Source organism: Gavialis gangeticus, unplaced genomic scaffold (genome assembly GCF_001723915.1).
Source record: "Gavialis gangeticus isolate Ggan-Ray unplaced genomic scaffold, GavGan_comp1, whole genome shotgun sequence".
Taxonomy (NCBI): Eukaryota; Metazoa; Chordata; order Crocodylia; family Gavialidae; genus Gavialis; species Gavialis gangeticus.
Genome location: NW_017729029.1, coordinates 14,214,273 through 14,227,211, shown reverse-complemented (window position 1 = coordinate 14,227,211; position 12,939 = coordinate 14,214,273).

Sequence of the window (12,939 nt, the reverse complement as noted above, 5' to 3'; positions counted from 1 at the left end):
TGTAATTTGCCAAATACTTTCCTCAAGGGCCTTATCCAGAATTCTGCTTGAGTCAATTCTGTTTAAGTCCGTCTGTTTAAGTGGAGACTCCTATTGGAGATGGGCTCAGATATACAGATCAGGTCTGGCATATAATTTACACTATACATGTAAGTTGCCCATGCTTTCAAATTAAGCAAACCTGATTAATAAAGAATGCTTGTGGCAAAAGCAAATGTGGCTACAGCAACTGTGATTGTATATAAATAACCCCTTGCAGTTTTAAACAGACCATTCTTAGCTGTTCATGCATAAACTTTGAGAAGCAACAATGGCAAAACACCTTCTGTATTAGGCAAAGGTAAACTGACAAGTCTTCTCATTTTCCAAGCATGGAGAGTGCACAAATGATAATCAAAAGTATATTTGGTGAAAAAGTAAATACAGTTTAAAAAACAGGGTAGGTGTAGCAACTTAAAGATTTATTAGTGACATATCTCAGGTTTTTATAAAAATATTTTAAACCTGATAGTTTCCCTTTAAACCACCACAGACCCACTTATCAATAGTCAAGGTAATACACAAAAGTTAATAACAATTTAAATGTTATTTCTGAGGAAAAGCAGGACAATTCATCATGAGAATACACATATATTATGTTATAATTATTGGCCATTGCTGCAGAATCAATTATAACTGTTACTTAACAAAATAAGATGTCTATAAATCTGTCCTGGAAACAGGAAGTGTCCGTATTATCAGTGCTGGTTACTCTCTGGTTAAGGAATGTCATTTTATGTCTTTGAAACTATGTTTTATAATATATTAAACTTTCTTAAGTCATTATCAAAAACACAGAAGTAACATTGCAGTTGTATATGAATTGTTAAAACTTAATAATAAAAAAGCCTTATTAGTGACCTGCTGTGTCATATCATGGGACACATTAATCTAGTTTGGCAGGCTAAAGTATATTAAAGAAGAATCCTGCTTATATGTTTTTGGCCATCTTTTCAAATAGTGTTTAGTAAAGTGAATATAGTCCTTATCTAAGCAGAGAACAAATATAGAATGCCCTGTGATTTTGCTGGGAAGAGTAAGAACAAAGTTAAAGAATGAAACAATCCTGAAGGTTGACACATGTCTCACATTTAATCAGGACTTGGTGCAAGGTCAAAAGAAAGCTGCGGAAGGGGGGCAGGGAATATGAGGGACACTTTCCAGGGAGAATACATATTAATCTCACTGAATTTTCAGCCTTCATACGAGTTCTGGTCTTTCTGATCAGTCCTGAGAGAGACCATTCATCTTCCAGGCAAGCTAAGCATCTTCATAACACGTGGTGAGGCACAGCAGCAATCAGCATTTCCACCACAAATGCCCAAGAAGAGGAGCTGAAAATAATAGTCACTGTTTAACCTCCTGATCTGGGGGCGAGGAGAAGTCAGCCTAAAGACAAAACAAACTAAACAGGGCACATTGTTATACTATTTACTTTGCAATGCATTTGAAAGCCAGTATCATAGATTATCTTGAACTTTTTAATGGTACAGAAGTCTAGGTACGAAGTCCCACATTGCAACTACATATAGGAATACAGATGCTGATTTGTAAATGTATCTGTGCTGCTTTTGATTTTAAAATCGCCTTTACATGTTGTACCCTTTAAATTTGTTATATCGAGGAGAAAACTCTAAAGCAGGTACATGACAGTATCTGTCTCTTAAAACACTAACTGGAGTTCTTTTTGCTGCCTTTTTATACAAAATTCTAGGTTCATTATAACAAAAGGATGCACTTTGCACGACCTTGGGAGCCTGTGACCATTGAGAAATCAAAAGGGTGGTGACACTAAGGAAAACTATTGTCCAGAAAAATAAGCCTCTCCAAGGGGCACCACGAATCCACAATAAAACCCTGTTTCCAAGAAAATTCAGGCATTTCCATCAAAAAAGACTGGTAAGATAAATAGAATGCTCTCATAAGCCACAGATTCTTCATAATGCAAAATGTCTAAGTCCACGGTAAACAAAGACCCGAGGAAAACTAACATCTACTAACTCAAGCTTCTCAAGCCCTAGGTCGTGACCCAGTGCCTAGTCACAAGGTACCTCAAAAGCATTTCTTTACTGGAACTGCAAGGAGTTGTTTTGCATAATATATATTCCAGCTAGAGTTTCGCTGCTGTGCAGGGCACAAAAAACTGTTAGGCTTACTACAAATATTTTCCTAATCGCAAATGCACGAAATATAAGTCAGCTGCTAATAATTGTTGCTGCCCAGATCTTTAAGCAGTGCTTCAGCATTTTGTGAAGCGTTCAGATTCTTCAGGAACTGTCATTTGCCAACTTTCAGATGAATATTTATGAATGATATTTTTCTTGGGGCTCTTCAGCTCTTTCGAATGATTGCTTGGAGGCAAATACAAAGTTGGCACTTCACTGAAATGTTGGAACGCGACATATTTTCTAACAGCGTGGCTGTGAGAACCACCGGGAAATATTTTCAGTTTGGGTCTCGCCTGTAACGCGAAGCTCAAAATCTTCTAGCTTCAATCCTGCAGGAGGCAGAAGGTGACAAATCTTGCCTTTCTTTAAAAGCATCACAAATTGGAGTTATCGAGTATTATGCTTTGGACAGTCAGTCCTGCAGTGAATCAACCCGCAGTTGCTGGAAATAAAGAAAATGATGTATACACACCTTCTTAGTCGACATACACCGTTCAAGTTGGATACTCAAAACGTGTGCTCATCTGATTAACTTCACTCCCAAAAATTGAATGTGCGTTGGTGTTTAAGTAAGTGTATGTGGGGCTCCCCCATAGTTATCTGAGACTCTAGATAAAAAATTATTTCTGTAGGCATTTTCTCCATTAGCTACTCAAGAGAAATACATAAAAGATTTTGGAGTGAATGGACTTTTTTTATGGACTGCTGTTAAGCAATAATTCCTAAGTATGAATGTGATGGCTACTAAGGAACTCTCTCTGCATGGGGATTCATTTCAGAAACGTTTTCTTCACTAAATGAGGTGCTAGCATGCAGCCCCAGGGGCTCCTACCCCGCTGCCACTTCACCCATTGCTCTTGCAGTGGTGGAGGCTGCGGTCTCCACACTCCTGCCCTGGCTCCAGGAAGGGACCAGGCTGGCCTTGCGGTGCACATAGCAGGGTTGGCTGCTGGGCTGTGTACTGGAAAAAAGAAGGAGCCAGGTTACCCGTGCTGGTGGGATGCCTAGGTGATGTGCATGGCCAGGAGCAGGATTGGGGTGGGGAAGCTTCATGCATGGCTGGGGGGACCGTGTGTGTGGCTGGGAGTGGGAGCCGGGCTGTGCATGGTAAGAGGAGGGGGACGGGGCCAGCCCCCAGTGTGCGAGGTCTCCAGGTTTGCACCCCATGCTGCATGCAGCTTCCAGCTGCCCACAAATTGGACAGCTTTGCACTAGAGCATAAGAGGAAAAAACCTTATTTCCTCTCGATGAAGAGTGAAGTAGCACATCACTTGAGCTTGTTTCAGTGACCGAACAGCAGTCGTCAGAATATTTTCAGCCATTTCTGTACAGTCTGACAGCCTCCATACGTAGGTTGGCTTTGGCTAGTGGTGTATGCTTAATGCTCAGTCAGAAAAGGACTCGAATTGAATGGGGATGCGTCTACACGAGACATTAAATGCGCAGTAGCCTCATAACACTATGCAGCAGTGTGCTGGGCAAAAACCTACCGCACAATAGTATTAGGCTACTGCACAGTAAGCATCACTAAAAACCCATGCACTGGCACTACTGTGCAATAGCACGAGTTACTGCACATTGATTTAGTACTTGATTAACCAAGTACTAAACTTAATGCGCAGTAACGATGGTGCGTTAATGATCGTGTAGACTCACCCAGGATTGTTCAATCAAATCCATCTTTAAACACATCTTGTAAATGTATACTGCTCCTCGGTTGCTAAACGTTAAAAGCTACCTTTTCATCCAAATAAACACACGTCCTCTGTTCTGCTCAAGCAACAAGATTGTACTGCGCTGGTATTTGCTTTGGAATCGGTAGGTTCATTGATACCATCTGGGTGAAATTCAGACTGCCCCAGGCGGTTTGTATAGCTGACGTCCTGGGATGGGGTGGTGCAGAAAGGTGACAAAATTGCCGGTCTATTATGGAAGATCTTTTATTCTTGAATGTTGAGAAGTATTTTGCATCAATCCTGAACAGTGATCGGCATCAACCAGAAGGAGGGGTGACTGCTGGATCTAACCTTAGACCGATCCAGGGCTTGGATCCACAGGCTGAACTGGCAGCGACAGAGAGGCTGCCTACAGCTCGTTCACAGGTTGGAGGTTAAACTCACCTTCAACTTCTCTCGGACTCCAGCATGCTCCAGCTTTCTGGGAATCCTGCCAGCACCAAGATTATACCCTAGATTTTTGTTTTCTCCTTTGATATGTAATAAGAAATAAATGAATGTGTCATAGGGGTTGGTGTACTTTATGGTACCTGCTTGCAGCTTTGGGGCAGAAGCTGATTTATCAATCTGGCAGGAGGGAGAAGGCAAGGCAGATTTGCACCTTTTAGACTAACCAAAGCGTGTACCTAAATATTTATAGCACAAGCTTGTGCAGGCTGAAGCTCACTTCATTAGATGCTGTGGATGGAGGAAGAAGCCCACCCTCTGAAGTGCATGTTTCTTAGACATCTTCTAGAGGCAGAATAATTTCATCCTACTTTAGAGACTGGGTAATTACATTTAGAAAAACCAAAAGCAGAGGAAGGTGATAGTTTCCTTGAAGACGATCAATCTAAATTTTGGGAGGTCAATTTCCATCTCTCTCTCTCGCTAGACCAGGGGTGGGCACCATGCAGCCTGGGGGCCAGGTGCAGCTCGCCAAGCCATTCTATCCAGCCTGCGGGGCCCCTAAAAAATTTTGAAAAATAATATTTATCTGCCCCTGGCTGCCTATCATGCAGCCCTTGATGTCTTGCCAAAACTCAGTAAGCAGCCCTCTGCCCAAAATAATTGCCCGCCCCTGCTCTAGCTCAGGATGAGCTGGATAGGTGGATTTATTATTCAAAGAAAGTTCATTGTTTAGTAAGCTCGGAGAAGCGTTTTGCTTAATTTTGTAAAGTTCATAGATGTGTTATGATGTGAGCTTCACAGAGTGCCTCGAAGGTGAGATCACTCTTTAATTGCAGAAGGTGGTAAGCCATGTCACTCCATCTTCTTCTTAGTGAGGAAACCATAGCACTTCTGGAAAACAGCATTTTTTGAAGGCTGGAGATGAGTTTCTATGTTGCGCCTTTAAGCCTAGCAGGAGTAATCAAAGGCAGTTTTAAGCCATTTTTGCATCTTTTTGATGCTGTGCTTCTATGTGGGCTGGAGAAGCCTGCAGTATAATTTAGACAGACCTGGGGGCTAATCTGTTATGAAACTCTCCATGGGATTCCCAGAGAGCATACAGCTTAATATGGAGCCCTTAGGGTTGCTTTCCACTGCTCTGCTCCTTTTGCATGGGGTGAAGTACCTACCGTGGAGGTGCCGCTCTGTACAATCTGGTGAATACCTGTGCAGATGACTTTGCAGCTACTTATAAGAGATGCAACCACCTCTCTGCCCAGGAGATTGCCTGAGCTCTTGCAGATAGGACTTTTCTGTCTGGCACAGAAACAAGGCCTGGGAAATACTGTGCCTTCTGTATGATCTATCCAGGGACGCCTGCTCGGGACAGCTTCTTGCCTGTTTCAGGTGACGCACGTAACCCAAACGGAGGTCTGAATCAATGGGGAATGTTGCTTATGCTTGCTGTATAATAATCAGAGGGCTCTTTATACGTCTAGGGTGTACAGTTTTCCTATTGTTTTTGTACAAGAAAGAAAATAAATTACAGCATTTTGCAATTGTATGCAATCCATTAGAGAGTGTAACACCTATTTTTGGCTCTTTCTACCAATCCTGCACAATGCTGCACCTTGTTCAGCAATACAGCAGATTCTTTCTGATGTCAATATAGGAACCCGAGTTTGTTTTCAGTGACCGATAGGCTATGCAACATGCTTTGTTGTAGCCTTGCCGGAAGAATTAAATAAAAACAGCCTTTTTTACTTGTACTTTACTTTTTTACTTTTTACTCATCCATCCAGGTGTTCTGAAGCAGAGATATTTGGCAATGCAACACGTTTTGTTGTAGTCTTCTTGGCAGAATTAAATAAAAGTTGTCTTTTTTTACTTGTTTGTTCATATATCTAAGTGTTCTGAAGCAGCATATTCATCCAAATACGGCATATTTCTAAAGTTTATGATTTCTTTCTGAGTTTATTTCCAGTGGAGTTACTTATTTTTCAGCTTGTTAAATTGCTGGCTTAATTGAGATGTATAAGGTTTCACCTCAAACTGCATAAAATAAATGAAAACACAGTTATACTGTTCATATGCCATGCTGTCAAATTTCAACCTAAATCAAGTAAATACAAGTAATGCCTGTATCTGTCCATCTCCTTGGAGCGTCCCTGCTGGAGGAGACTCTCCAGAGCAAATATTGGATCAGCTCCCTACTGATCCCTTTCCCTTTAGCAAATATTAACAATACCAATTGCAGGTTAGGGGGAAAAAATCATGTCTACTTGTACACTGCAATTGCCATTTGATACCTTCAAGTGGTGTCTCCCCAATTTACCACCCATTTCTTAATGTTGTTTGTAACCAATAGTCAAATAGGGGTTTACTGTTTCAAATGTCATTTTTGTGTGTGAGAGCCTAATATCTTCTCTATCAACGCATATGCTTAACTTGATGCACTGTGAGTAGTCCCATATTTTTCTGCCTTCCTAACTGTAAAAGTTAAAACAAGTGTGTAAGTCTTTGAAGGATTGGGACCTAAAGCATAAGTCTTTGTAGGATTAGGGCATACGCTCAGTGGCCCTGCGAACACATGAAGCCAAGCAGACAATGGGGCTTCTCATTGTGTAAAGTTATGAGCGCCTTGATCTAGTTTGCATTTATATAGCAGTTCTCTTTTATGGAAAGTGTTACTGCTACCAGAGATAGTGTTTCATGGCTTGCTAGTTTATGTAGCGCTCGTTTAAATAATTCATGTTGCATTAAAAGTTGGAGTGACTAATTTATTTACCAGTTTGCATCAGAATTAATGTTATTTTCTAACATCACAACACAATTTTACAGAATCTTTGGGCTGGCACCTATACATCTATACCGAATCGAAAGACAAACAGATATATTGTCTGTCAACCATGATAAATAAAATCCATGAAATGAGAATTAGTTTCTGAAGCTGAAGAAATGCTGTCTGTTGTTACAAAGAAGGAAAACATATAGTAAAACGAATGCTTTTGGGAAATAAATGTGTAATAAACTATTAGATATTATTTAGACATAAAATAAAAATAATTAAAATATTAGATACATTTGACGGACAACTTTTTAACAGAAGTTTGAGGGAAATGAAATGTGCCCATTCAAATGCCACAGAGAATTGGTTGTCACACAACAAATCAAACTTTCATCATGCAAACACAGAAACTTGTGTGTGAGCAATTTACTTCCCTGAGTAGCAGCCTCTCAACAAGACTACTTACGTGTGTGTGTTTGCAGGATTTGAAACCAGTAGATACAGAGGGGGAAGACCCTCAGCTTCCCGTGAAGTCAGCAAGTCAAACTTACTAAGTCTTTTGCAGAATCAACCCCTATTGCAACCCAATTTCTGTTAAATAGCTATGCAAAATGTCGTTAAAAACTGCTAGAAAACAACTGGAAATATAGGCTAAAGCTCAACACGACTGAGCTGCAGGTATCTTAATATGTAAAATCCTGCCAAGTTATTAAAAGAAGTGAAAAAAATATTTTTTTTCTCAGTTAAATGTTGCTTTCAGGATCATATACATAGTACATTTGCTAAAGAGCTGTTAAAAATAAGTTCAGATGTTTAATATTTGGAAATCCTTTAAGGAGCATCAGGTATGTGCAAGTGCTCCTTTGTGTCAGGAATCAATATTATAAACATTGAATTTATAAATATTTATAAATATTTTCTTTTTCAATGGAAATAGAGCACACTTTACATTTGAATTAAATGTATTTAGTAGCTAGAAATTTTAGTGATCTTCACTTTGTAAAAATGGAGGGTAACTTTTGTTAGCTAGATAACATTTTTCCTCGACTGGTGTTATAATGAATAATTTGGTCTAAAAATAAAGGAACATAACCTGAACAAAACATCCAGGCAAAATGAAGAGCTTAGTAAAGGACAAACACAAATGTAAAGTCTGTATTGGTAATGCAAAAATATAAATGTAACTTTAAATATTTCAGACAGATTAAAATATATATATAATATTATTATATATTTTAATATATATATTTATAAATATATATATTAAAATATATATATATCTTCACAGATGGTAAGTTGCTCAGAAATCTATTGATATTTTGTTCCTTTGGCATTTAAGAAATTTTTGAACGATAAACCCTAAATGTGGGTTTTGTCAAAATCTGCCCCAACTGTGCAGTTCATCCAGTAAAAGATATCACTCACAAAAACCCTTGCCCCTCACGCCAACCCAAGGTATTTGTTTTTACACGGTCCTTGTGACGGAAAGTTTCTTGATTCGAAGCAGTTTGCAGCTGAATGCTGTTTGAAAACAAGGCCAGCTGAGCAGTAAATGACATCACACGTAATCCTTCATTCATAAGAATAAGCAAAGTGTCCAGAAGATACGAGCGTCCAAACGTGTTACTCTCATGGGCTCTGCTCATGCAAAGACTTTTTATATACATGCTTAACTTGATTAAGCCCTGGGGGGGTCATCCTGGCTCCTCGGCCTCCCATCTGACTGCTCCCACCAAATGCCCTGCCGGTTTAGCCCGATCAAGACGATGCTTTAGTCTTTGTTGTGGTTAAGAAATACCTCCCAAGGAATTTTTTTAAATTAGGTATTCGTGGTGAGATGCTTCTGAAACTACAGAAAGAATGGAGTCTGCGACTGTGAACCAGTCTGTGTTTGCAGTCGTTGCTTTTCTGTTTTAGTCCAACAACTTTAGTACAAACCTTCAGTGACTTTTACATATTCGTAGAGTTTTAGACAGCGAGATACAGTCCGTTATCATTATGGAAACCCCGTCTTTCCATCTGGAAGCTGACACACACGTGTATATCTATATATAGAGATGCATACCTCTATATATCTCCGTATATAGATAGATAGATAGACAGATAGATAGATGTAGTTTGTTTTGAAAGATGCTTTTTGGATTCCCAGAGATTCCTCCCCGTGACCGAAGTTGTGCTTGGCTTTCTCTTCTTTTCTTTTATGCATTTGCATAGTTTAGCACATTTCCCTGAATCCTCCTCAGCAGGAACAAGGTCAAACAATGGCTCTAATTCCTGAAGGAAACTGAAGTGGAGGACACAGTGGAAGGGGAGCTCTGAGCACAGCATTTAGACGATGAATCAGTAACCAAGATGAGGCAGAAAAGAGGAAATTATCTGTAACGTGAAGAAAGACAGCAGCAAAGAAAAAAGCAATATTGTCCTTTCTTCTTCTCAGCATGGGTGTCTGCGGACAGCTAGTTTGTTCACAAACCCAGCTTTCTGCATATCTGGTACTGGAACAAAAATACATCTAATCTATGCTTTCACAGAATGCAACTTGCTGGGACACATCCCTACGTATATATAGATAACATTTTGTTTTCATCAGTCCTCTCTTAGTGCAGACCACTACAGCTTTGCTGTGATAATAAGCCACTTCTTTGACAATAATACCGTGATCTATAAATCACGGGTTTTTGAAAAGACCCTCAAAGGGCACCACTTTTTTCCTTAGCTGTCTGAGTTAGATGGAACAAAACCATTCTATTAAGTAGCCTTCCAAGATGGGTTTTTTCCCTGTGATTGTAACATTTTTAATACTGGACAGATTTGCAACGCCTTAGTATTCTGTTCTAAAATCCCCCAAATTGTCAGCAGAAGGATAGAAAAACACCACTAAGAATTGACCCTAATATATGCAGCACATTTCTGTGGGATTCTTCCACCACCTCCCCTCCCTATTTCTTGAAAGCATCATCCATTTTTAACTGGCAGATAATAGAAATACTTACCCTTTTTTTCAGTATTTATTGTGCAAATTAATTGTCTTCTTTGCGTGTCACTTAAAAAAGAACATGGTGCAAGGAAAATTCCCATACAAAAAGTTTTCAAATATTAATATACAGTATAGACCACACACTACTTTAAGAGAGTAAGTTAAGAAGAAATATGTGCATGGAGTTCCTTCCCTTTCTGTGCTACATTTAATGTGAACCCACCAGGAGATTTTAATAATGATATAGTTATAATCATTCCAGGTAACGCTGTCATCTGTATTTAAGTTTTAAAAGCATGTGAACACTAGCGATCTTTTCCTGTCCTGCATTATGGCTTTTATGTATTTGGGTGATGTACCCCTAAATTAACCAAGGTGGGTGCTCAAGGAGAAGTTTAGGTTTTTATTGTAGCTAATTCCAAAAAAAGCTCCCCAAATTCTCCGTGTCACTCCGTTGTTTTTGGCTAGACAAATATTTGCCATCCCAAGTGAAAGAGTAATGAAGTGTTCACATCTGTATAACACTGGATAAAAAGTTTTGAGGGCCCTTCCATTTGTAAGGGAGGCACAAACCGCTGTGTTTCTGGATCAAATGACAAAATAGCATCTGAAATATTTGTGCCTCTCAAGAGCCCTCCCATTCTGCTTGGGGAGGGCTCGACTGCGGCCGCGGCGGCTTTGTTTTAGGCCTCGCACACCCACACTGAGAAGCAGCTGAGCTCTGCAGAAGTCTTCGTTAAAATGTGAAAGACCTGGGCTCTGGACTTCAAAAAAAGAAATTAAACAGTAGTAAATACACGCTGAACAAAAGCTCTTTTCTAGTTGTGTAACCCACGTAATACTGATAGATTACTCCCTGGTTTCCATGGGGACCTTTTTGTTCTAAGTTAAGATACCAATGGTTAGGGTTAAATGAGGCACCTAATATTATTTCTGAATTAAAGGGAAGGGTTGTGCTCACGGGGGAAATTGTTAATTATTTATTGATATTTTTAAAGGTGATTACACCTAATCCTCTTTCAAGGACTGCCTCTCGCAAGACACAATTAGCACATTTTTATCATTCTTGTAAAGTTGGGGGCGGGGGGCAGCGATTTAGCCTCCTGACAACTTGCCTGAGCCGCACCTCAGAGAACGTGCTGGGTCCCCAGGCAAATACCCCGCAGCAAAGGATGAAAGGGATTCCTTCTCGCCCCCCAGCCCATAAACCCACACGGCTTTGCATTGTGGCTATTTCAGGTGTTAATTATTGGGAAAGCAATTAGCCACATAGGAGATGACTGTTCTCATGGCCTCCCATAAGGTGCGGGGCGTGGGGGTGTGTTTGTAGAGGGGCAGGGGCTGGGGCAGCCAGGCCGGGGCAGGGTCACGGCTCCCGGCTTTTTGCCCCAGCAGGACATGAGGGTTTGGGGGGGTCGCTGGCTCTGCTCTTCCCACCGCTTGTTTTGCGGGAAGGTCTTTGTTCTCCGGGCTGTGCGAGTCCGGAGAGAGGTGGTCGGTGCAGCACGGGGGGAGGGGGGAGGCCACAATTCACAAACTTTGTGTGTGTGTGTGAGATACATGCATGTCTCTCTCCCATGAAAACCCTGGCACACAAAATGGGGGCAGTGGGTGTGTGTTATATGCGTGCCTCTCTCACGACTTGCAACTCTGCTGCACAAAATGAAAGGGGGGGGTGTGATACATGCATGTCTCTCTCCCATGACTTAACCCTGGCAGACAAAGTGAAGGTGGTGTGTGTGTGCATGTGTGTTACACGCAGGTCTCTCCCGTGATTTGCAAGCCTGGCACACAAAATGACGTGTGTGTGTTTTACATGTAGGTCTCTCATGACTTGCACACACAAACACCCCTTTCATTTTGTGTAGTGGGGTTGCAAGTCATGAGAGACCTACATGCAAAACACACACACGTCATTTTGTGTGCCAGGCTTGCAAATCACAGGAGAGACCTGCGTGTAACACACATGCACACACACACTACCTTCATTTTGTGTGCCAGGGTTAAGTCATGGGAGATGTACACACAAACACCCCTTTCATTTTGTGTAGTGGGGTCGCATCTCCCATGACTTAACCCTGGCACACAAAATGAAGGTGGTGTGCGTGTGTGTGCTACATGCAGATCTCTCCCATGAGTTGCAACACTGGCACACAAAATGAAAGGTGTGTGTGTGTGTGGTCTCCCTCCTGACTCACAACCCTGCTACACAAAATGAAAGGGATGTGTGTGCAATACACGTCTCTCTCTCAGGACTTAACCCTGGCAGGCAAAAGGAAGAGGGGTGTGTGTGTGTGTGTGTGTGTGTGTGTGTGTGTGTGTGTGTGTGTGTGTGTGTGTGTTACACGCAGGTCTCTCTTGTGACTTGCCACCCTGGCACACAAAAGGAAGGGTGCGTGTGCATGATACACACGTGTCTCTCCCATGACTCACACCTCTGCTGCACAAAATGAAGGCAGCACGTGTGTGTGTGATACACGCCTGTTTCCACAACCCCTGCATGAGTCAGGCACGCTGCAGGCAGCGCGTGTGTTACACGCAGATCTCTCCCACACACAAAACGAAACGGGTGGGGGTGTGTGCGTGCGCGTGTGTAAAAAAGTGCCACGCCCGGGCATGGCTCTGCGGGGGGATTTAAACCCCCAGGACGCGCGCGCTGCCATTGGCCGGACACAATTAATTATGCTAATGAGGAGCGGATGTGCCCCCCCCCCTCAGTGGGGGGGGCGCTCGGGGCTGGTTGGCGCAGGGAAGGGGCCGCCCCGGGCGGGGTCACATGATATTGTCTTCGCGCCACTTTCGTAAACCCCCGGCCCGGCCCGGCCCGGCCCGGCCCGGCCCGGCCTGGCCTGAGGTAACGCG